Consider the following 24,512-nt stretch of genomic DNA (forward strand, 5'->3'; position numbering starts at 1 on the left):
TGTACAATATAGTGATTCATATGATCTCACAGTTTTAATGAGTGAGTAAGTTGGGTGGTTCCCTCTCATAGTCTCCCATGAGGTTGCAGTAAAGCAGCTGCCCAGGGCTACAGTCAATCTGAAGGCTTGACCGAGGCTGGAGGATCCACTTTTAAGATGGCTTATTCACATATTTGCAAGAGGAATTCTTACTACCTTTCCATATGGACTTCTCTACAGGGCTGCTTGAATGTTGTAACATGTCAGCTGGCTTGCCCAGAACAAAAGATTCAAGAGAGAGGGCAAGAAGGAGGCCACAGTGTTTTTTATGACCAAGTCCAAAGTCATACACTGTAACTTCCACGATATCATGTTTGTTAGAAACAAGTCAAAGTCCACCGCATATTCAACGAGTAAAGAATTAAGGTCTACGTCTTAAAGGGAGGAATCTCAAAGGATTTTTGGAGAAATTTGAAATCCACCAAAAGCATAGATGTGGGTGTAAAGATTTGGTTGAGAGAAAGTTAAGAAGCTTCTTTCTGAGTGCTAATTTTTCAGGCCTCCTGGTGTAATGCAAGGGAAAATCCAAATTAGCTACAAATTTTGTTTCACTTATGTTTTCATCTCCTTCTGATATTTCTCTTGCCTTGGAAGACAAATGTTTATGTTTTACAGTGCAGAGTCTTATGCCGGTAGACGTAGCAGGGACTGAGAGGCGAGAGCAGTGTGTGGTACCTACAGCCTGTGTCAGTTATCTTTTATTGTATAACAAGCCACTCCAAAACATAATAGTTTAAAGCAAGAGTTGGCTGAAGGTGCTTTAGCCCATCTCCCTATTGTCTCTGAAAGCCCCCATAAGCCACTCCAAATAAGCACACAATAAAAATATAGTTCCTGCTCTGCAACTGTCACTTAGAGACATATTTGCCAGGTCCCCTTCCCATTTCCACTTTCTTATCAGATTTCTATCTCTAAGCCTCTTCAGTACAGACATTCTGGAGCTGCTTGTGGGTTAGGGATGTATTCCATGCTCTTCCTGGGCTCCATCAGGGAAGGGGCTTTGACCCCTCAGCAGAGTTCAGACAGCAAGGCACAGGAAGTGATTAGCTTCAGTGGAGACACCTACTTCCTTGTAAAGATCCAAAATGATACAAGAGAGATTCAATAAGACCAACCTTCTGATCACCTGATATTTAATATCAACTCAACTTCTACACCCACCGTTAGGCTGGGTGCTGAAGATACAAAACTTCTGCCCTTACAGCTTATAGCACAAGATAAAGAGGCAGAATATGTAAACCAATGTGTGCATGACATAGTGTAAGCACTATGATAGACACTGCTGCAGTGACAGAACGTGGGAAGTGGGGTGCCCAAAACATTTCTTAGAGGAGACTATATTCCAGTTACTCCTGAACAACAAGAGACAAAGGGCCTTCAGGCAGAAGTAGCAGCAGGATGAAATATGATAGGAACCAACACAACTTCAAATGATATGGTGGGTATCAAAAACTGTGGAATCAGATAGTATTGGCTTCCAATAACCGCTACTTTCAGGATTCAGCTGAGGAGACAAAGAAGGATGGACACTCATCAGATGGTTATCTATAGAGGGAAGGAGTAATCTCACTTATTTTAATGGCTCCTTTGGGGGCAGGTCTATACAGATCAATGGAATACTCATCCAAGTAGTTATCTTTGAGATGCATATTCAGGACTTTTTTAAAGAGAAGAAAGGGAATAACCCATTATGTGGAGTCCATTTCTTGAACCCTTAGATATTTTTACATTTTAAGATGTGTGTACCTGATTTAGGTAAACTGAATATCTTCACTGAATTTCCTCTTATTCTTAATGATAAGTAACAATGAAACTTAAGTAAAATGGATTTAGGAATAAATTTACTACCATGTTTAATTATAATAGATGTACCATGAATCGAATCCTTGAAAATGATGCATAAAGAAAATACGGGGGAAAGACTTTAAAGTATGTAAAGAATGTTCCTGATTGAATTTCTCTGATAATTGTTCAAAGTCATCTATCATCATTTCCACAAAAAATTGAATATTGTCAGAGAATTTAAATCTTCTGAAAAATTTTTCCTTTTAATGAAAGAGTATTTTAGCAGATTTACTGTAATACCATTTTTAAATCAAATTATTTTACTATTAACTTAGAATGATGTATTTACAACATCTCTAGGCTAAAGATGAAAATTTGAAGTAGGTCTCCTGTCTTTCTCATAACCATGTTCCTCCTGCTAGGTGTTTTATTTTATACATTTCTTATATAAACAGGTATGTTCTTTAGATCAGGGGTCAGAAAACTATGGCCTGTGGGCTACATCCAACCCATTGTCTGTTTTTGTGGTCCATGAAGTAAGAATGGTTTTTCTATTTTTAAAATGGTTGAAAAAAAATAAAAAAGAATCATATTTTGTGACACATGAAAATTATATGAAATTCAAACTTCAGAGTCCGTAAATAAAGAATGAGCCCAGCTGCATTCATTCACTTACATATTGTCTGTGACTGCTTCCCTGCTCCAAGAGCAGAGCTGAGTAGTTTCTTATTTTTTTTAAGTTTTATTAAAATAAAGTTGATTTACAATGTTGTGTTAGTTTCAGATGCACAGCAAAGTGATTCAGTTATACATATGTATATAAATAAATACATTCTTCTTTTACTTTCTCTTCCATTATAGGTTATTACAAGATATTGAGTATAGTTCCCAGCTGAATAATTTCAAAAGAGCCTGTATGACCCATAAAACCATATTTTTACTGTCTGGCCCTTTGTGGAAAGTTTGACCCTTATCTTATATAATAGGTAGGAATGCATCTCCACAATATTGCATTGTGTAGCTCTTACACTTAATATTTTTAGCTATTCGAGTTAAATGTTGAAAGTGTTACCTTTTTTTCCCCGTAGCTTCAGAAAAGGGAGAAATGGAAGTACAAGAAATGAAGTTTCTTGGATCAAACCTTTGAACTTTCACTTTCTGATGGGGCATTATCCCCTTGGGTTGAATCAAAAAGTTTTCATCTGGGCCTATGGAGAACATTTTTGATGATTTTAATAAAAGTGTTGAAAGTGCATGCCTACACAGAATTCCATGGGGCCACTCCTAAGACCGTTTGAATATAAATATAGAAGAATACAGTGTTTTGCACACTTTCATAGTCTGAAATCCTGGAGTGCAGTAGATGAGGTATAATCTGAATTGTTTTGGCATCACTGGCCTCATCGAAAGCCTCCATGCATTTGCACATCTGTGTCTGCAACAAGAAGGGATAATTGTTCAGCTCTGCTATTGCTGTTTATGAATCTGAAGGAAAAAAGGCAACAGAATAAACAAAATGTCATGTTCATACAAATCTTGATTAGGGTAAAATCATCTGGCTGGTATCGCCTGTGTACATCACCAACAGGGCTGCCAGCTCCTGAGGGGAGCCTCCCAGGTCCCCTGTCTTGGGTCTTCAAAGCTTGGAACAGCTTATTTGAAGGTTTAAACAAAAGCTAGATCTACCCAAAATAGTCAAGATCTAGTCTCTTGAGTCTTTGCTATTATTAACCGACTTGTCTTTAAGACTCCCTGAAGTCCCGGGAGATGTCTGAATAACTGCAGCATCCATTATAGGGTGCTTGCCAAAATACGCTTCATTAATATCTTCTTGAGCAGGGTTTCTCCACCTTAGCACTATTGACATTTGGGGCCAGATCATTCTTTCTTGTGAGTCCTGAGCACTGCAAGATGTTTAGCAGCATGCCTAGCCTCTTTCCACTAGATGCCAATAGCGCTCTCCCAGTTGAGACAGCATCAAATGTCTCCAGACATTACCAAAGGTACTCTAGGAGGCAAAATCACCCCAGTTGAGAAGCACTGTTTCAGAGGATTATGAAAATTTGCTTCATTCCATAGTGCAATCAAAGGAGCTCTGAGGAGTATTAGGCCCTGAGAACAGAACCAGATTAAAAAGACTCAGATTCTGAGTTTAGGGACATAAAATGATTATCTGCAAAGTGAGAGATCTGGTTATGTATCCAGAGATTTCCAAAATACTCCTACATTTTTGCTTATAATGGAGATAAAAACAAAATGTCTAGTGGATTTTTCACCTGTTCTAATGTTTCACATGCTCTGTGGATGCAAAGGCTGAACCTTCACACCAGTGTCCTGGTCCCCATCACTCTCCATCCATTCATCCATCCAACAGATGTTGATGGAACACCTCCTGAGGACTTAGGAGGCTCTTTGCTAGGTGGGGAGGTCCAGGCCTCACAGAGTTACCTTTTGATAATGCAGTCTTTCTCTTTGGCTAGAAGTATTTTATGGTTCCCCTCAGCCTAAAAAATACAGTAAAAATTAAAATTAAAATGAGGAATTTATAGTGTTTTTTTGTTATTTACTTCCCAACATCTATTCCATCTCCAGTGATTCATCGAAGTTAGTATTTCTTAATTCTGGATGTAAATTAGAACTTCTTGGGAAGATTTTTTAAAATACCAAGACCTAAGTCAGACCAGTCAATCAAATCTCTGTTGTTGGGCATCTTTGGGGGATGCAAATATGCAAACAGGACTAAGACCCAGTGATCTAAGCCATATGTAGTCATCTCATTTCCTTTTGCCAATGACTGCTTTAGGAAGGAGCACATGGCATGGGCGTCCTAATGGGATGTCTGTATATATGGGAACATGATTCCAGGAAAATTTCCCTCACTTCAAAAAAGTGATCATGGGGAAAATGACTGTTTTCCCCCCAGGATGTTGTTAGATCTGGATATTTCATCTGGAAGGGCTGCAGCCCTCTTGTTTCAAACCTGAGGATGAAGTCAACACATGGAAGAGAAAAGAGACAAGAGACTTCATTGTACAAAGCCTCAGCGAAGGTGCCCAGAGCCTAACTCCTCAGAACTTCTTGTTTCATTAGATAATAAATTGCCTTTTTAAAAAAACCAATTTCAGTCTTCTGTCTCTTGCAACCAAAGCATCCTAACTTATACAATATCCCAGGATCTACTCAATCCTCCCTGCCCCATCCTCTAAACCCAGTCAATGTGTCCACATAGGCACACACTGGTGTTACAGCCACTTATGACTGTTGCTACCCTCTAGTGATATCTCCATAAATCTACTAATATTTTCTCCCTCAGTGAAATAACATCTTCTTTTACTTCTAGTATTACAGTATAATCCTATCTTTTAGGGCACACTAACCTTCTATATAAATAGACAAAAAATATATAATTGATAAAACTCCATAGAAGTTAACTTCTTATTCGCTTAATAGTCCAAAGATGTTTCTCTGATGTAATAAATCAGGAAACCAAACTTCTTCCATCTTGGGATTTCACTATTCCTAGAGTCTTGACATTTCCACTTGCTTGCAGACTGCAGAATGACAGAGAGCTCAAAGAGAGAAAATACCCACTTCTGAAAAGCCACGGCTCAGAAACAGCACATATCACTGCTACTCATATTTCACTGAGAAAAATTAGTCTCTTGGCCACATGTAACAGTAAAGGAAGCTGGGCCTATAGCCTTGCTATGAGCCAAGGAAGAAAGGAAGCAGGGTTTCTGTGAACAGCTAGTGGTCTCAGCCACAAAAACCCCACGTCAGATCTTACCTTTCCCATCACCCAGCCAGACAGGATCTCTCTGTCTCTGGTCCTGTGCATCCTGGGGGTAGCATTTAGCTGTGCTAGAATCATGAGTGACTGTTCCCCCCAAATAGCATTTTTCTCCAACTAGATTCTAAGTTCTTTGAGAATAACAGCTATATTTTATGGTCTCCTGTACCTTGGCTACAGTACCTAGCTTGGAAGGTTTATTCTGAAACGACAGTCCTCAAGCTTTAGGTGCATCAGAATCACCTGAGTGCTTGTTATAGAACAGGTTGCTAAGCCCCAGCGACAGAGTTCCTGACTCAGTTGGTCTAGGACAGGGCCTGGAAATTTGCATTTCTCATAAGTTCCTAGGTGATTCGGGTGATGTTGGAAACCGCTGGCCTAGATTATACCAATTCTTAATTGATCTTGCAATAGACGCACGGATGTAGAAAACAAACTTATGGTTACCAGGGGATAAGGGGGGGAGGGATAAATTGGGATATTGGGACAGACATATACACACTGCTATATATAAAATAGATAACTAATAAGAACCTGCTGTATAGCACAGGGAACTCCGCTCAATACTCTGTAATGGCCTATATAGGAAAAGAATATTAAAAAAAGAGTGGATATATGTATATGTATAACTGATTCACTTTGATGCACACCTGAAACTAACACAACATTGTAGATCAACTAGACTCCAATAAAAATGAAAAAAAAGAACCAGTGAGGGGCAAGCTTCTGAAATTTTAGTAGTAGGAGGGCTTATGCTACCTTTTTAACCTACTTCTCTCTCTCCTGCGTGTTCCTCTCATTTGCACTTGTTTCTGACCCATCTTACCAGTGCAGAGAAGCCTGAGCAGATAACTTCCGGCTTTGTTTCTTTTTTTAAAAAGCATAGTTGGATTTAACAAAAAAGGAAGAATTTTAAACTCCATTTTGAAAAGTGACTTCAGTTAAAATGTGTTAATCTAATTTTAAAACTCCTCAAATTTGTCCTGGGGAAAGGAAGAGAAAATACTAATAAATTTATGAGGAAAATGATTCTTTTGGATCATTGTTATTTGTCATGATAACTACAAAATTTCCAATAAGAAAAATGACAGGTCCTTTGAAGTGACGGAGAATATTGGTTATATTTTTTAAATTAATGTTTTTCAAATATAGACTCATTACTGTTTTATCCCATACAACAATATTTTCTCTTGGGAAAAGTAACTGTATCACGGGATGCATAATTTTCTCTTTAAAATGATAAACACATTTTTAGTCTGACCAAACATTTCTGAAATTCTAACAAATTAATTGTCTTCCTTATATTCTCTGAAAGACACTGAGTAAAATGATAAAAGATTTATGGGTCAGATGAGTTGCTGTGTCACAGGAAATTGTGATAGGAGCCCGTTCACTTGAGTCACTTAAAATTTAAATTTTAAATTTTAAATGATTCAAGTTAACAATCATAGCATTCAGTCTCATATAGCATCGGTGGGAAAGGGGAACAAAAGAGACATGCAAATCTGACTTCTCATAGAATTTGGCGAACCCTTCATTCTCAGTAACTAGATTCACCAAATTTCAACCCAATATTTGCTTATGACTTTTACAAGATTACAATAAACCTAAAACGGAAGGAACTCCAAGGAAGTAACCATATTGGAGGAGAGGAAATGTAGCCCCTTTCCTTATAAGTGAAAATTGGCTTATGAAGTTTTAGTATCAGGAGCAGAAAACTCAGAATTGCTGAAAATTGGAGACAAGTCCCAAGCAGCTTCCATGTTAAAGTAGACTCAGGCAGGCAATATAACCTGGCATAATTAGAAGGGCCAACTTACTTTGGATTTTAAAAATATCTGTGTATCTAATAAGCTCCATTTACATTATGCCTGTGTCACCCATGAGGGGTGGAACTTTAAGTCAAGCAGAGTATGGCATAGAATAGTTGGCAGTAGAGAGTAAGGCCTGACAGCAATGATTTTTTTGAGCAAGTAACTTTGATAAAGAGTGTGAGGAAAGACAAAGTTCCTAGCAAGTGAACTATAGTTTTGGTCCCAAGCAGCATAACCACAGTGGATCCTGGGAAGGCAGAAGAGGCCATGAGAGCCCTGAAAGGTGGGATGGGGAGATACATCATCTAAAGTACAACACTTCTGACAGCAAAAGTGGGTGCTACTAATAACCTCATCAAGACAATAGATGTAGACTAGAACTGTCTCAGCGAAACTCTGTTGTGTTTCCCTGACTGATAAGTGAAGGGGGATGCTGGATGAACTGTGGGAGATTATGATAATCGAAAGGCAATTAAGGCAAACCTTAGTTCACTTGGTTGGCCATCAGTCTAGTGATCATACCGCCTCCCGAATTATCTGGACCAGTTTCAATCTTGATGTTATAATTTTTTTCCTTTTTTTAAAAAATTGAAGTACAGTTGATTTACAGTGTTGTGTTAGTTTCAGGTGTACAGCAAAGTGATTCAGTTATATATATATATAATATATATATATATTCTTTTTCAGATTCTTTTCCCTTGTAGATTATTACAAGATATTGGATATAGTTCCCTGTGCTATACTGTAGGTCCTTGTTGTTTATTTTATGTATAATAGTGTGTATGTGTTAATCCCAAACCCCTAATTTATCCCTCCCCACCCCTTTCCCCTTTTGTAACCATAAGTTTGTTTCTTATGTCTGTGAGTCTACTTCTGCTTTGAAAATAGGTTTGTTTGTGTCATTATTTTAGATTCCAAATATCAGCAATATCATATGATATTGATGTTTTAATTTTTAAATCAACATTATTATTTTTCCCATATTGTTAAAACCCTCAGACACCTCTTGATCGAACAATGTGTAAGAGAGGGTACTGCACAGGAGTCAGCATGGTCTTAGTACCCAGACAGGCCTCCTTTATCAGGAAGAGTGTTTCTACTGCTTTCTAGCTGTATGACCTATCTTAACCTGTTTCCCCATCTGTAAAATAGGGACAAGAATAATTACTTATTCTTGCTGTTGTAAGGGTTGAATTAGATGGTGTATGCAAGTGTGTGGCGTGGTGCTTGACATGTACTCAGTAACTCTTTCTAATAGCTCCCAGGCTATGAAATCTTTTAAACTTAGAAAAAAAAACAAACCATATTTCATCAGTTTCTTTGTCCTAATTTATTCATTTATTCGGTAGATACTTATTAAACCCTTAATACATGTTACGTATTCTGCTAGGCATCAGCTGTAAAAAAACAAAACCATACTGGCCTCAACTCAAAGAGATTTCAGAATAATTAAGAATAAGAACAATGAGGAAACAGAATATCAAATAAGGAAACAGTTATATGTAAAATTCCAACTGAGATTTCTGCTACTGGACATACCTATCCTGTACCTTAAGAGAGTAAAATTTGACTGAGTCTTGGAGAACCCGACAGATTTTGTGTCGAAAAGATCATTTTGCTTGAGGTTTCAGAACAGAGTGGATGGGTTTCAGAGTGGCTGTGAATAGTCCATTTAACAGAACATCCCATTAGCCTAGGAAAGAGATTATTCTATTTTTTCCTCCAGAAAATAAAATGATGATGCCATCAAACTTACAACGTGCTCATGAGATAGCAGTTTGTTTTGGGTTCATTGGACAAAGAAGCAGATTTATGTCTTTTCAATTTATTTGTTAGGTAGATACTCAAATGGATCTTATCCTACATGCTCACATTTAAAATGAATTTCCTTAGAACAGCATTACCTTATAACCACGTGCTGTTTATTCAAAGGTAAGCATTGTAACAGCAGAGGAAAAAATTCAAGCACAGGAGCTTAAAAGCAATATTTTTTAGTTTCTAAATATATTGCCCTACTGTACACAGAGTATATGAATTTTACATGGGCCGGGTTCTCAGAGAATCTTCCTATCTCGGACCTGTCTTCAGAATAAGTTCTTATGAAATCATTTTGGATTGTAGATTCCCCTTAGCAACTCTCTCGAAGAAACTCTCCATGGTCTTATAAGTTTGACAATGGCTTAATCTAACTTCCTATCCGGAACCAGGTGCATGGGATTGTTTTTCTTCAACCTCATTTACAAGTTTTAGCTCTCTTAACATTTAAACACATGAATGAAGACACTTTGTGACCAGTGTTGAGACCATGTGGATTGTGGAGAAAGAGATGGGCAGACCCAGCTGCTGGGGAAGAGAACTGGGCAGAGCACATGACAATGCCAGGGAGGAAGGTACGTGCCAGTGTGGCATCTACTTACGTGCATCCCGCTAAGCATCTATTTTATACAATGCCCATCCCAAAACATTCAAAATAGAAACGGATTCCAATGCAATGCTTCATTAAATGCTTAAGAAAAGAAAATGTGTACATTGGTGCTACGTATCTCTTCACACACTGTCGAGTGTGGGTCACTGATTGTCAAGAAGAAAGTGAGATTCTGAGAAAGAGTTTTTCCCTGCATTTCTTACTCACGCCGCAGTTGCAGTAAGATTCTGGATATCATGTGCCAATTACACTTCTCATTTTAAAGACCTTTTTAGCCTGTTGTTTTTAAACTTCTGAGGCAGACCTGGGTTTGAACTCTCCACTCACTATCTGACCCTGGGCAAGATATTTAACCCTTTAAACTTCCGTCTCTCAAGCAGCTAAAAATGAAGAAAGACACTTACCTTATAAGGCTGTTGAAAGAATTAAATGAGATAATCGTGAAGATTCTTCACAATAATGAGCACTGTAAATTAATAATAAAAATAAATTGGACCTTAATAAACCAAGTGTTAGAAAACATATTTTTTATTACTAAAAATTACCCCAGTATAACTTCTGATTAAGAATATAGCCACTATAAAATAGATAATCAACAAGGACATACTGTATAGCACAGGGAACTCTGCTCAATACTCTGTAATAACCTACATGGGAAAAGAATCTGAAAAAGAATAGATATATGTATATGTATAACTAAATCACTTTGCTGTACACCTGAAACTAACACAACATTGTAAGTCAACTATAATCCAATATAAAATAAATGAATATAGCCACTAACTGACTTTTCATTCAAGGCTATAGACTATAAGCATTGTTTCTACTTTGTTCCCCATTGAATCCCCAGTGACTAAGACAGTGCTCAGAATATATTATATGCTCAATAAATTATTTTTGAAGAATTATTGAGTGAACTGCCCAAGCTGAAAGAAACCTTCCTGTTTTATAATGAGGCAGCAGCCATCCATGTAACAAACAACTGATCAACAAACAGAGAACAAAAGAATCAGAAAGATACTCAGGTAGTCAGAGGCTATAACATTTCCTCAAAGGAACATGTGATAATATTTAATTGAGCAAATATTTAATTAAGAAATGGATAGAAGGGCTGATCAATAATTTATAGCTTTAAACCACTGTTCTAATGGGTATTATTTCTTTAGTAGGTTATCTTTGAATAAAATTCCTCTCATTTCTTTCTATTTCCAGGTCAAAAATTCAGTGATATTAAACTCATAAGAGAAAGAAAAAATCTACTTTCCACATTTAGATCATTATACTCATCTACAGCAGCTGACTGCTCTGTTGTCTTTGTAATGCATTGTCCATCAAGCCTCACCTTCGTGCAGGGCTCTCTCTACAGTGGTTAGAATGGTCTGGTTCTCCAATGGAGGTTATCACAAGTTCCATGGTGGATGCCAGGGCTGGCTTCCACATTTACCCTCATCTTGCTTCAACATGGAGGGCTCCAATTAACTTCAAAGACCTTTTCATGTGTAGAAAAACTCTGATGAAGTGGAACAGAATCTCACTGTATGTTTGAAGTTTGTAGGAATGTTAATGAGAAAAGATCATGATTATCATTGTGTAAAAAAAAGAAAAAGCTAGTGTCTCGCTTTAGTCATATACATAATTTTTCGTTATCTGTCAAAAATTCGCCCGAGATCTGTAGGGCCAAACAAATGCAACTCAGTAAGGTATCTTCTAGATTTATTTACAATGAAAAACAGCACATGTTTGATAACCATTCTTTAATTAGGAGAAGAGTTTGTAACTTCCCTTTTGTTTTCCATTTAAAACACATTTGTTTTCCATTACGAATTAGTTTGTAGAAAGCACTGAACCAGAAATTTAACTGTAAGCAAAATGTGCTTTCACCTTAGTCCAGCACTGTTTGATAAAGTATGTTTCACAGGCAATTGTACGTATTATTTCCAGAGAGTATGGAAAAGTGCCCCCTCCCTCTCATTTCCCCTAAGGAATGTCTGCCTTATGTGGAGGGAAGTATACAGAGTACTATAAGCCTTCAAGAGTCTGTGGAACACTGAGAACATTGATATCAAACATACCAAATATATCCTTTAAGTTTGAAAATAATAGTCAGCAGGACATATATATTGGACACACTTTTGGTGCTGTTTGGAACTACTAATAACACAGAACATAGACTAAACATGTATTTTTCATCAAAAAGAAGATGGAGATGAATTATTACATGAGTAAAGTAGTGTTTTCATTTCAAAATGGGCTTTTATCTCTGGGTTCTGAGATGATTCAAAGAAGACAAATCAATGTGCCCAACATGAGCCTTGGGATCACAGTGATGATGACGCACTGGAAAGAACTGGAAACTAGGACAAAAGTAGGAAGACCTGAGGTCCCCTCTTGGGTCTATCACTTACTACTCCCTGCTCCTGGACAGGTTGTTTAATCTCTTCAATCATTACACAGTCTGGTTGTAAGAGAGGAGAGAATATAAATGAAAGTGTATTAAAAACAATATGACTATTATTTTAACCAAGAAATTTTGGCCTAAGAGCAACCCATGAGCTTTTTCATAGATGTGTAATTTTAGCCTAGAGGATTAAGTCTTATCCCTTGAAGAATTGGAAAGATAATCTAGGGTATAACTTGAAGTTTTGTTAGCATGATTGTTCACAAAAGTGTTTCATTTGAAATTTTGTCAGGTATATATGCTTCTTGGAATGAAATTTGTCCAGGAAGAAAACACAAAATTGAAAAGTATATGAAGATGATTACAGACATTTTGAACTAAAATGGAACTTAGATGATAAAGAAAGAAAAAGTAATAAGAAATTTAAAAAAAATTATTAAACATCTGCTATATGCAAGGCTCTGGAGTCAAAAAGATTCAGGTTCAAATCTTTTTCTGCCATTATTGTCTCTATAACTTTAGGCAAGTCATTTAAACCCTCTTAGCCTTAGGTTCCTTTTCGGTCATAGGTGAAGAACCTTTGTGAGATTTCAATCAGATGTCACATGTGAAGTACTTAGTGCAGTAGCTATTACTCAGTCAACATTCAATAAAGTTGCTATTATTATCATCATTATTACTACTGGGCTGTATTGTTCTAAACAGTAAGCACTCAATGAGTAGTAACTGATCATGATAGATAAATGTCATATGACAGGATCTACATGAAAAGAAAGCTGAATGAAGGTACTACCAAATGGCAAGCTAAACTATCAGAAAGGAAGGAATTAAAAGGAGTATGTTGGTTAAAAGTCACCAAAGAAAGCACTAGAAAAAATAAACTGAGAGTAGATCAGGCATCAATTAGCTTTGTCCTATTTATTCTTTATGGAAATAAGGGCTTAAATTCTCATCATCATTAATATAGAAAATCTTTAAATTTAGAATTTTTATTCTATAAGCTGTCTTATGCATTATCCCTTGGAAAGAAATGATTAATTTGCATTCATTAACATGCTATTATATAATATTTATATGCATATAATTATAAAGCAATTTTTATATGCTGAACATTATTATAATATCTTGATTTTCTCCAGGTTATAAAGTACTTTGATCAATTTACATTCATACCTTAGAAGTGCTCATGGAACAAAATTATTGTTTGCTAAAATTTTTGCCCCCAAATAAAAAGATCTTTAATGCTTCTCTTTTTGGATGACCTCTAAGTTTTCCACTTAGGTGACAATGTTTTTCCAAATTTAGAGAGTTTAGAAATGGTTTTTTGGCTTCAAGACGGTGGAAAGATCACAGAGCAGTCTCCCTCCCTATAACTTCTAGGGGGTTGCCAACAATCCTTGGCTCGTAGCAGCAGCACTTCATTCTCTCCCTCTGTCATCACACAGCACCTCACGTGTCTGTCTCTTCTTATAAGGACACCAGATGTATAGTGGATTAAGGGATCTCTCTACTCCAGTATGATCTCATCCTAACTAATTACATCTGCAATGACCCTGTTTCCAAATAACTTTATATTCTGAGGTGCTGGGGGTTATGACTCCAATATATCTTTTGGGGGGACACAATTGGGGGGAATGGAAGAGTCAGTATTGTTAAGATGCAATTCCCCATAAATTGACCTATAGATCTCATGCAATCCCAATCAAAATCCAAGCAGATGCTTTTTTTTTAGAAAGTGACAACTTGAATTTAATATACAACTGCAAAGTAACTAGAATTCACAAAACAATATTGAAAAATAATAGAGTCAGAAGATCTATACTTCATGATTTTTAGACCTAGTATAAAGCTGCAGTAATCAAGAGAGTGTGGTATTGGTAAAAGAACAGACAAGTAGGCCATTAAAACAGAATGGAGTACACAGAAAAGTATATAATACATTTTGGGTGAAATTATTTTTCACAAGAATATCAAAGCAATTCAATCTGGAAAAGCAAATTTTCCAACAAATGGTGCTGAAACAACTGGATATTTATATGGAAAAAATAACTTTATCCCTTTCTCACATCATACACAAAATTAATTCAAAGTGGATCATAAACTTAAATGTAAGAGCTAGAACTGTAAAGGAGTTTATCTTCACAGCCTTGGGGATCAATGATAATTTCTTAGAAAAGATATGGAAAGCACTAAATATACAAAATAAAGTTGTTAAATTGGACTTCATCAAAATTTAAGACTTTTGGTTATTAAATGAAACCACAAAAATCACTGAGTGGGAGAAAATATTCCCAATACACATCTGACAAGACCTGTATCCATCATATATAAAGAACTCCTAAAATCAATAATAAAAAGACCAAAAAAAAAAAAACCCTATTTTTTTAAAAAATGAGGAAAAAATAGTCTTTTCTTAAAAAGAAAAAAGGACAAAAGGAAAGACAGCAAAAAAGAAGTACATATATCTAATAAGTGTATGAAAATGGGTTCAGCATCGTTATTTGTCAGAAAACTGTAAATTAAAATGACAAAAGCATTTTACATCAAGTAATAGCAAGTTTAAAGACTGACAGTACTAAATTCTAGTGAAGATGCAGATCATCTGGAACTCTTTTATACTGCTGGTATGGGAGTAAAATGTTAAAACTGTTTTGTAAAATTGTTTGCCAGTTTCCTGAGCAGTAAAACATACATCTATCCTGTGAACCAGCATTCCACTCCAGGTTGTTTATGAAGAAAAATGAACACATGTGTCTATAGAAAACCTTCTGAATAAATTTTCATACCAATTTTATTCGTAACTGTCAAAAACTTTATGCCCAGGTATCCATCAACAGGAGAATCGATAAACAAACTAGGGAATATTCATGTTATGGAATATTACTTAGTAACAAAAAAGAACAGACTACTGAGTATTCAATGAATATTAAATCTCAAACATAGAATACTGAGTAAAAGAAGTCAGACACAAAAAATATATGTAGTATATGATTCCATTTATAAGAAGTTCTAAAACATGTAATAGAAAATAATCAATGATAATAACAACAACAACAACAAGAACAATAATAATAGTAAATAACCTTGCTTCCTTCTTCAAGGGAGATTGACTGAAAGGGGCACGATGGAACTTTCTGGAGTGATGGAAATAGGATATAGGTTACTCTTGATGTATCAAATTTGATCCAGCTGTTTACTTAAGATCTGTACACTTCACTGTAGGTAAATTATAACTTAGTTTAAAAAATAAAGGCTTGATAAATAACTTAAAATGATTCTGATCTTATAAAAGGTCATTAATGACCTTAGGCAGAATAGTTTCTGGAACACATGAACAAAGCATTGTTTCCTACTAGACTCTGGCTTCAGCGAAACCTGAGAATATGAGCTCTGAGATCATAGGATGAATATTGTTAAAATGCTGATGGGCAGAAGAGAAGATAAGGAGATTCTTTGGCATGAGGTCTCGCCAACTTTGTCAAAGAGCAGCATGGAATGGAAATGGAAGAGGGTAAAATTCCCTCCAAAATTAACTTTGCCTGATAAACAATTTTGTCTTGGCACAGAATTCATCAACAGCAGAAGCTTCATGATGGTCACCATCACCATCACCATCCTATGAGTTCCTGTAATCTCAGTCTCAAAAGCATTGATCTTACATGTCTTGAGTAAGTCTGCTCTTTTCAAAGCGTGTCTTCCAAGAACCGTAAGATTTCTCTGGACAAACGGGGTCATAACTCCAACTGAGGATTTCAGGGACAACCCACCCAGACAGAAATCCCACAGTGTGGTCAGATACTCTTGGTAGGCAGGTAAAGTAAGAACTCAGGGATCTCAAGTCTTGGCTCATTCAGTTGTCCACCAAGCAGTCACATGCCAGGCATTCTGTTAGATGTTCAGGATGTAGTGATAAATGATATCTAGGGACATATAATTTAGAACAAGAAGGCTTGGGTAGCTGGTTTACAAGCTGTGAACATGGGACTGTTAATCTCTATAAGTCTAGAGAAGAATGGAGGTAGGGTCTGAAAGAATAAGTAAAATATATAAATTGAAACAAATCCGAGGAGATTATGAAAGAATGAGCTTTTCTTTCTCTTATGTTTTTTCTTTCTCGTCTTCATCCATTCCCATATCCTACCGCCACTCCAAGTCAACACTATCCACCACTGCATGTTACGCAGACAACTAACGCTGCATTGTGATAAGGGTCAGGATTGGTGCTCTGATGGGAGCTGTGTGGTGGAGAGTCAGATTAGGTATTCTGATGGGGAAAGAGGAGTGATAAGGGGCAAGATTTACAAGTTGAGAAACAGGATAAGGGGAAGAAATTATAATAATAGGTAGTGGCCTGAGATTTCTCCTTCCCTTCCCTCTACTTTTCTATTGTTATTTCCCATATTTTAAATATCTTTCCCAAGCTTTCAGAGTAGGGCACAACAGGGACTGGACAAAAAGGAACAGTACTGAGTCCAGGGCAGAAACCTGAGAGTTGTATTAGTGGGGCCAACCTTGGCCATGGGCCTATTTCTGGGGCAGGGCTGGCAGTGATCAATAGAGTTCGTGGCAAGGTTAACAGGCCAAGAGGAAGAGGAGATATGAGAGGAAGAATGGCAGGTAGAGAAGAAGTATCACAGGAGTCACCATTGGGACACCATTGGGAAAGTGAGCCCTTAGCTGGGGTATATACATGGAAATACTTGTATGTGTATGCGATATATGTACATGGTGATTCTAACATAGCGTTCATAAGTCAAGGTATTCTTGTATAGACAGGTGACAACAAATGTTTCTAATATTTTCATTTTTCTCTTTTTATACACAACAGAACAGCTCTCAGACACTGATTGGCATTAGGTCACATGGCTTGGACATGGTTGGTATCTTTTAAAATGAGTCTATTTCTTTTGGTCTTAAAACTAAGCCAATTTTAATGGTTGAGGTTTTATATTCAATAGAATTTTTCCTAAAATTATTTGCAAATAATTTATAATTTAATGAAAATATAATTCCATGTGCTTTTTAAACTTGGGGGAAAATTCTCTCTCTCTCTCTCTCATTTTCAATTATCTATAAATAATAATAATTAAACATATGTGTGGACAACAGAGAGAAGGGTCAATATTTTTTAACTCTATAGAAAAAACTTTAGAATTATGTAGTCATCTTTTAATAATTTTGTTTTTAATTTACATTGTGTACATATCTGTATGCCATCATGATCAGCATTTGTACTTACCACCGTATCATGAGGTTCCCCAGGACGGGAAATGTGTCTTATTCATCCTTCTGTGCCCAGTGCCTCACTCATTCTTGAGTGGTATCCCTGAAATGGACAATGAAAGATTTGCAATGAAAGATATATTCAAAAATATTATACAAGAAAAGAACTGTATCTACTGCCACTAGGGAAATGCAGATTAAAATGATGATGAGGTATCACTATATACCTATCAAAATGGCTAAAATAAAGAATACTCAGGGAGATCAGCTCAGTGCTTTGTGACCACCTAGAGGGGTGAGATAGGGAGGGTTGGAGGGAGACGCAAAAGGGAGGAGATATGGGGATATATGTATATGTATAGCTGATTCACTTTGTTATAAAGCAGAAACTAACACACCATTGTAAAGCAATTATACTCCAATAAAGATGTTAAAAAAAAAAAAAGAATACTGACAATACCTAGAGGTGACAAGGAGAGTATGGAACTCTCATACCTTGCTGGTGAAATTGCAAGATGGTACAGCCATTGTGGCAAACAGTTTGGCAGTTTCTTATACATTTAAACATATGCTTCTAATATGACCTCACAATCCTATTCTCGTGTATTTCCCTAAAACTCGTGTTCAAACAAAAACCTATACACGAATATTTGTAGCAACTCTATTCATAACAGCTAAAATGTGGAAATGATCAAAATATCCTTCATGGATGAATGGATAAACAGTGGTATGTCCATAATGGAATACTATTCAGCTGTAAAAAAGCAAACTACTGATCCCTTCAAAAATTTGGATGAATCTCAAAGGCATTATGTGAGTGAAAGAGCCAGTCTCAAAAGAGTACATACTGCATCATTCCATTCATATGACATTTTCAAAATGACGAAACTATATGGCAGAGAATAGATCAGTGGTGCTTGGGATTGGGTTAGGAGGAGGGTGTAACTATAAAGCCTTAGCATGAGGTAGATTTTTGAGGTGATGGAACTGCTCTGTATCCTGATTCAGCTAATGATTACACAAATCTATACATATGTTAAAATTCATAGAGCTCTACACCGAAAATAAAGTTCAATTTTACTGCACATTGATTTAAAAATAATAGTAAGACAACAAAAATAATAAAATTTAAAACAATAAAGAAATGTAAAGTGTTTATAACTAGCACTGGAAGTATAAACTAAACACCTCCAACCAGACTTCAACCCCTGGGGGACTGCTTTCTATGGGAAGATCACAAGTCTTCATATTGCATCTCCTCCAACTCGCAACAAACCCAGAAATGTGCCGTGATGGATAATTTTAGTTTCCCCTGGATTTGTGTGTTAGTCTCTGTGAGCAGATGTCTAGGTAATGAGCGCCATTTCTTGTGAACTTCCAATGCTGATCGGCCCCTAATAAAGCCTAATCTAAGAGGCGACTCGTATTACCCTATCGGCAAGTCCCCATGTGTCATTTTTACTGTGGACTGCCATCTTGTGCAGATCATATTACTTAGGGAATTTTTTTTTTCTTACTTGGGATCTAGAATCTAGACTGTGACGTCTGTATGAATTAACATGTTTCTTTGTGAGCCGTGTGTGCTTGAGCTTGCGTGGTGTCTGTGGTGTGTGCGCATGCGCCGAAGAGCCACAAATTCATCATTCTGCACCTACAACTGTTTTGGGACCCCAGCCCTTCACTGAAGTCTGAGACTGCTCCTACATTAGCATTGTGTGACAAAGGAGTAAAAATGCAAGAGTGGCAGCAAGGGAATGCGTGGACCGCTCCACACCCACCCTTGCATGGATGCCACATAGGGAACGAGTTGCAGGATGGCCAGGTGGTCCATGGTGACAAGGTGAGCAGAGCCAGAACCATAGAAGCTGTCAGTCGCTGCTTCCAAGAGCTCACCAGAGACACTCTTTCATTCCTAAAACACACAGAGCGGCATTTCTCAAGGGGCTGTCTACAGACCTGGGGACTTACACTTTAGCTGAAGATTCCTAGGTCTTACTTCAGACACGCTGAATCAGAATATTTGGGGGTGGAACCCAGAAATCTGCTTTTCAAAAATATAGCTCCCAGGCAATTCTCATGCAGCATAAATCTTGAGATTTTATCCTCAAGGTGACCCTTGAAAGTGAGTGCGTAGGCTGACCCTTGGCCATCTCTTCCTCCTTCTCCTCTTTCTCTTTTTCCTCCTTTCTTCTTCTCCCCCTCCTCATTATTATTGTGATTATTATTACCACCGTTATCTTTACAGGAGGAGTGAGAAGGGTGGGGCTTTTTCTGCCACAGGCTAATTTACTTATGAGTCAAACATTTTAGAAGAACTATAAAAAGTGATATTGCCCAGGACCCTCCCTGTACTCTAATTAGGGATAAAAAATTACTGTACTGCAGGCCCCCCAAAGAGAACACCATCTCATTCATTAGAGATGCTGCCACCACGGAAGCATCACTTATCTCTACAAAGTTGCAAAGAAAGTTTCTCCCCTGGTGAAGGAGGTGCACATTGGTTATGTGAACCAATAAATGTATCTGTCAGTAAAAAGAGCAGTAAGGATTCACTTTACATGTATTTTTGTGTGGAGTCATTTTCAAAAATTGTTTCATGCCTCATGTATATTGTTATAATACATGAATATTTCATAATCTGGAAAAATTTCCCAAATATTTTGGATTCGTAATACCACTTTTTTTAACTTTCAAAACCTATCTTCACTCTTCTGAGTGACTCAGGTTATAAACTTCAACAATATTCAGGGTAGTTTTACTACATTTTTTTAATTTGATGTGTTATGCTTTTTATTTTATTTATTTATTTTTCAGGTGTTCTTTATTTTTTCTTTAGTTTTTAATTTTTTTTTCTTTTTTTTTTAAACATCCTTATTGGAGTATAATTGCTTTACAATGGTGTGTTAGTTTCTGCTTTATAACAAAGTGAATCAGCTATACATACCTCCTAGAGATATGCTTCTTAATGGTTAAAATGTACCCTTGGTCTTGACAGGGGAAAAGTAATAAAAATATGAAACAACTGACCTCAGACAGGAAGGAAAAGTGTATCTCTTCTAAATGTGCAGGAGTTTCCTAAGTCAATTTTGAAATTCTTCATTACTACAATCTGCTCTATTTATAGGAATATGAATCATGCATTGTGTTCAGTTCTCTTAGAAATCTAGAGCATGAGAGAAAGCTTTTCAAAATCACTTTGGAGGAAATTTTTTTTACTTTAATATTCTTATATGTTTAAAACCTATTGGGTTAGAGACTTCATTTAGAGACATTTGTTTGACTTTGAAATTACATCCTTATGTGTTAGAATTTTGACATATTTGTTGACCACCTCTTATGCACTCCATAAAAAATAATGAGTGGATAATATTTTTTACACAATTAAAAAAAATTCTGCATATATCAAAAGCCAGACACTGAACATAAAATAACTCTCCTCATAACACCCTAACTTTCTACTTACTCCCATTTTACAGATAGAAATACTGATGTTCTAAGCCAGTATTTGAAGTTAAACAACTTGCCTAAACTCCCATAACCAGGGAGGGAAGCAGCTGGACCACAAGCTGAGGTCTGCATGACCCCAAAGCCTTTATTCTTCCCAATGTGCCAAGGACTGCTCGACTGCAGGTAAAATAATGCTGAAGCAAATAGGCCTATTCCGTGGCAAATTCACTTCAATGCATCATTTTGAAACAAATGTCCAAAGCTTTAAAATAATTTTTAAAATTTGGTAAGTATTACTCTATCATGGTAATTGAAGAAATGACGGAAATACTGCTTACTGTCTTTTAGGGATATCACTCTGGAGAAAAAGTAAAGAATAAAAAAGCACAAGTAGTCTCTTCCTTAGGCTTTCTTAATTTCTTTTAAAAATGTCCTCTAATTTCATAATATTTTCTATTTTTTGAAATATAAGAACATAATTTTAATAAATATTTTATAAATTTAAGAATTTCAGCATTAAATTTTATACCTAAGAGCAGAAATAATTTGGAAGAGTATGACCTGTCTGAGCACTGACAATTACCCTCCCTCTGACTTTTTGACCTTTTGAAATTGTTTTATTAGTAATTATTGCAATGCCGCTTCTAATAACAAAAATGATGGATCTGGGGACAGTTTTATTTTAGCAGTTTTATCATATGTCTTATCATATGTTTTTAAATTATAAGATCATTTTCAGAAGATAAAGCACACACACTGTGGCTTTCACAGTGGATCCCTTCCTCTGTAAGGGACCTTATGATTGAACTTGAGGAAGGTGGGGTCCACCTGGATGTAACTCTTGGGTCTCAGCCTTGGAGACAGTGAAGATCCTCTCCCTACTTAATTCCCCTCCTCCTCAGATCAAGGCAACACAGAGATAAACCTATAACTTGAGACTTCAGAGTATCTATTTGCTGTCCAAAGTCCTTCCTATTTCTAAAAAATCTGTAATGTTTTGATTTTATTTACAAATTTCTAATCACATTTGTATACTTTTAAAGTAGTAGATTAAATAACTAAAAGGTGGCTACACAGCAAGTGAGTGGTGGAGTTGGAATTTTCACCCAAGTTTGTCCAACTACAAAGCCTGTTCACTTCAGGGGAGATTCTCTGCTTTTGTGATTACTTCCGGCCCTTGCATACTATGATTTTACTAAATCCAGGGAATATTTTGAATTTGTCATTTTTATCTAATAAATTCCTGATGTCAGCTTGTTGTCTATGATTTGCCTCTTTCTCTGAAATGCCAAGTGATGAAAAATAATCACTCAAGGTTCCAGACTTAACGACCAACTTTTAAAGCATATTAAATAATAAAATAATTCACATGAGCTGAGGACAGGGAGGGGGAAAAGGCAGAAAGATTATAAAATTTGTTTAAAGCACCAACTGCTTTTATTTCAACCCAGAAATGTTGGGTTTTAAATCATGGTATAACTCTTTGGTCCATTTAGGCTTTAGTTGGTTAGTTTGTTGGTTTTTTAAAAAAAAATTTATTTCATTTATTTATTTATTTATTTTACGAAAAGTAGAATTGATAAGTTCTGCCCAGAGGTAGGCTTCTGTCAAAAGACTATATAAAAATAATATCCTTATTTTTTTTAACTGGTTTTGTATCTTTTCAGTTCTTTAGACTCCAAAGTTTAAGAGATCTAAAAGCAAAATTATTTATTTCCAATGGAGGATGAATTCTTGCAATAGAAAAAAGAATGCATTCCGCTGAGATATGTAATACAGGAAAGAGAGAGGTTATGGGGACAGTTCAGACTGAGGCGGCACGCGGCTGATGAGATGGTAACCAGCTTCTAAATGGAGTCCGTCAACCAGGTTGCTTCTGGCTGAGGAAGTTTAACATTTCTTTTTAACTAGAAAATCCAAACAATATGTCTCAATAAATCTATGAATGTCACCAGTTTCAAAAATTTTTTTAAACACTGTGTTCTGGTGTTCATTTCTCTTTTACTATCTGTGTTTACGTCTCATTAGGCTTTACAGGAAATCTGCTACTTGTTTATGTTGCTGTGCCTTAGGAAAAGACAGAGACAACATCTTTCCTAAAACAATTTCACATTTTTCAGTCTCATATTATAACTCCCTAAAAATTACCTTTGTAAATATTTTTAAAAGTTCCATCACTTCAAAAGAATAGTCATTAACCCAATTTGAATCTCTTTTAAAAAATCTAATTGAAAGAACCAAAGCCATATTGGAGAGTTTCACTTAATTTCATAATAATTTCAGAAAATATTCTACACTTGTTTCAGGAGAAAACTATAGCAGAATTCCAGCAGAAATAAAGTGAAATCAAGGACAAATAATTTTTCTGATTAATTACTTATTAAAGCATCTTTCGTCTAAGATATTGCTCTCTCTTTCTGTGATACAGATGCTTCTTTTTTTCTAATAACTTCCTATTATCTTCCTAGTTTGCTTCTCCTTGGATCCGGTCATTTTAGCCTATCACCAAACCTAATAAACAGCCGTATTCAACATGTGTATACGTGTTTTTCTGTGTTTACGTGTTTTTCTGTGTTTACACATTCACATCCTTTTTTCACTTTTTATTTACTTCTCTGTTTGTCCTCTTTTCATGTATTTTATACTCTGTGAAGAAAAGGGACTTCATCTTTCCTTGACCTTAAAAATTTCAGCTTAAAAACTTGTCTGTATATGGTGTTCTCTACATCCCTTACTAATTGATTTAAAAAGAAAAAAAAATACTCCATATTCTTCAACTAGCAGAAGTCAAGCAAGGAAAAGGCCACCCACCTTATCACAAGAAACTTTACCATTACCTTTAATCACTTGGTAACATCCTTTCTTTTTCCTTGCTAGGTTAATGTTTGGGTAGTCTTCCAAGCAAGAAGTCACAGTAACTATTACAGGTGCAAGCTATTTTAAAGCAAATATAAATTAAAAGACAGAATTACATTTAAAATCCATAAGGATTCTAACTTCACATACATACACACACAATGTATTGTCAGTCACGCAAGCTTATGTAATACAAATCCTGCTAAAACTCATCTAGTTTTGTTCTCTTTAAGATGGATAATGTGTTAGCAATATAATAGAGGGATTTTGTGCCACGTAAACCAAGAATTTAGAATGCAAACCCTTGGACCCACAGGATAGGTTTGTTTTATCTGAGCTTGGAAGAAAAGGACCTATGAAAACAAACCAGTTTGCTTCCAATCCAAATTATCAACTGGAGAGATTCTTCAACAGAATACCAGAAACAGATGTGAATGTCTTTTCTCCATGACTGCAGGCCAGTAAATGATTTCTTGCCATTTTATCCCTTTATGATAAAACCTCAAGCTCGCATCCACACCAGGAAAGAGGAAAACCCCAGAAGAAATATGATACCATTTGGCTCAACATTTTTTTTCATCTTCCCTGTAGATACTGGATGCGTTACCAGGTCTCTTGACTGTGGATTTTACACTGACAGTGTTTTTAAGATATTGCCTCATTAGGACATATTTTCTTCAGTCTGCAAGAGGAACTTGGTTCCTGAATTTTGGAGGATTAATACATTAAGCATCT

Source organism: Eubalaena glacialis, chromosome 5, assembly GCF_028564815.1.
Source record: "Eubalaena glacialis isolate mEubGla1 chromosome 5, mEubGla1.1.hap2.+ XY, whole genome shotgun sequence".
Taxonomy (NCBI): Eukaryota; Metazoa; Chordata; class Mammalia; order Artiodactyla; family Balaenidae; genus Eubalaena; species Eubalaena glacialis.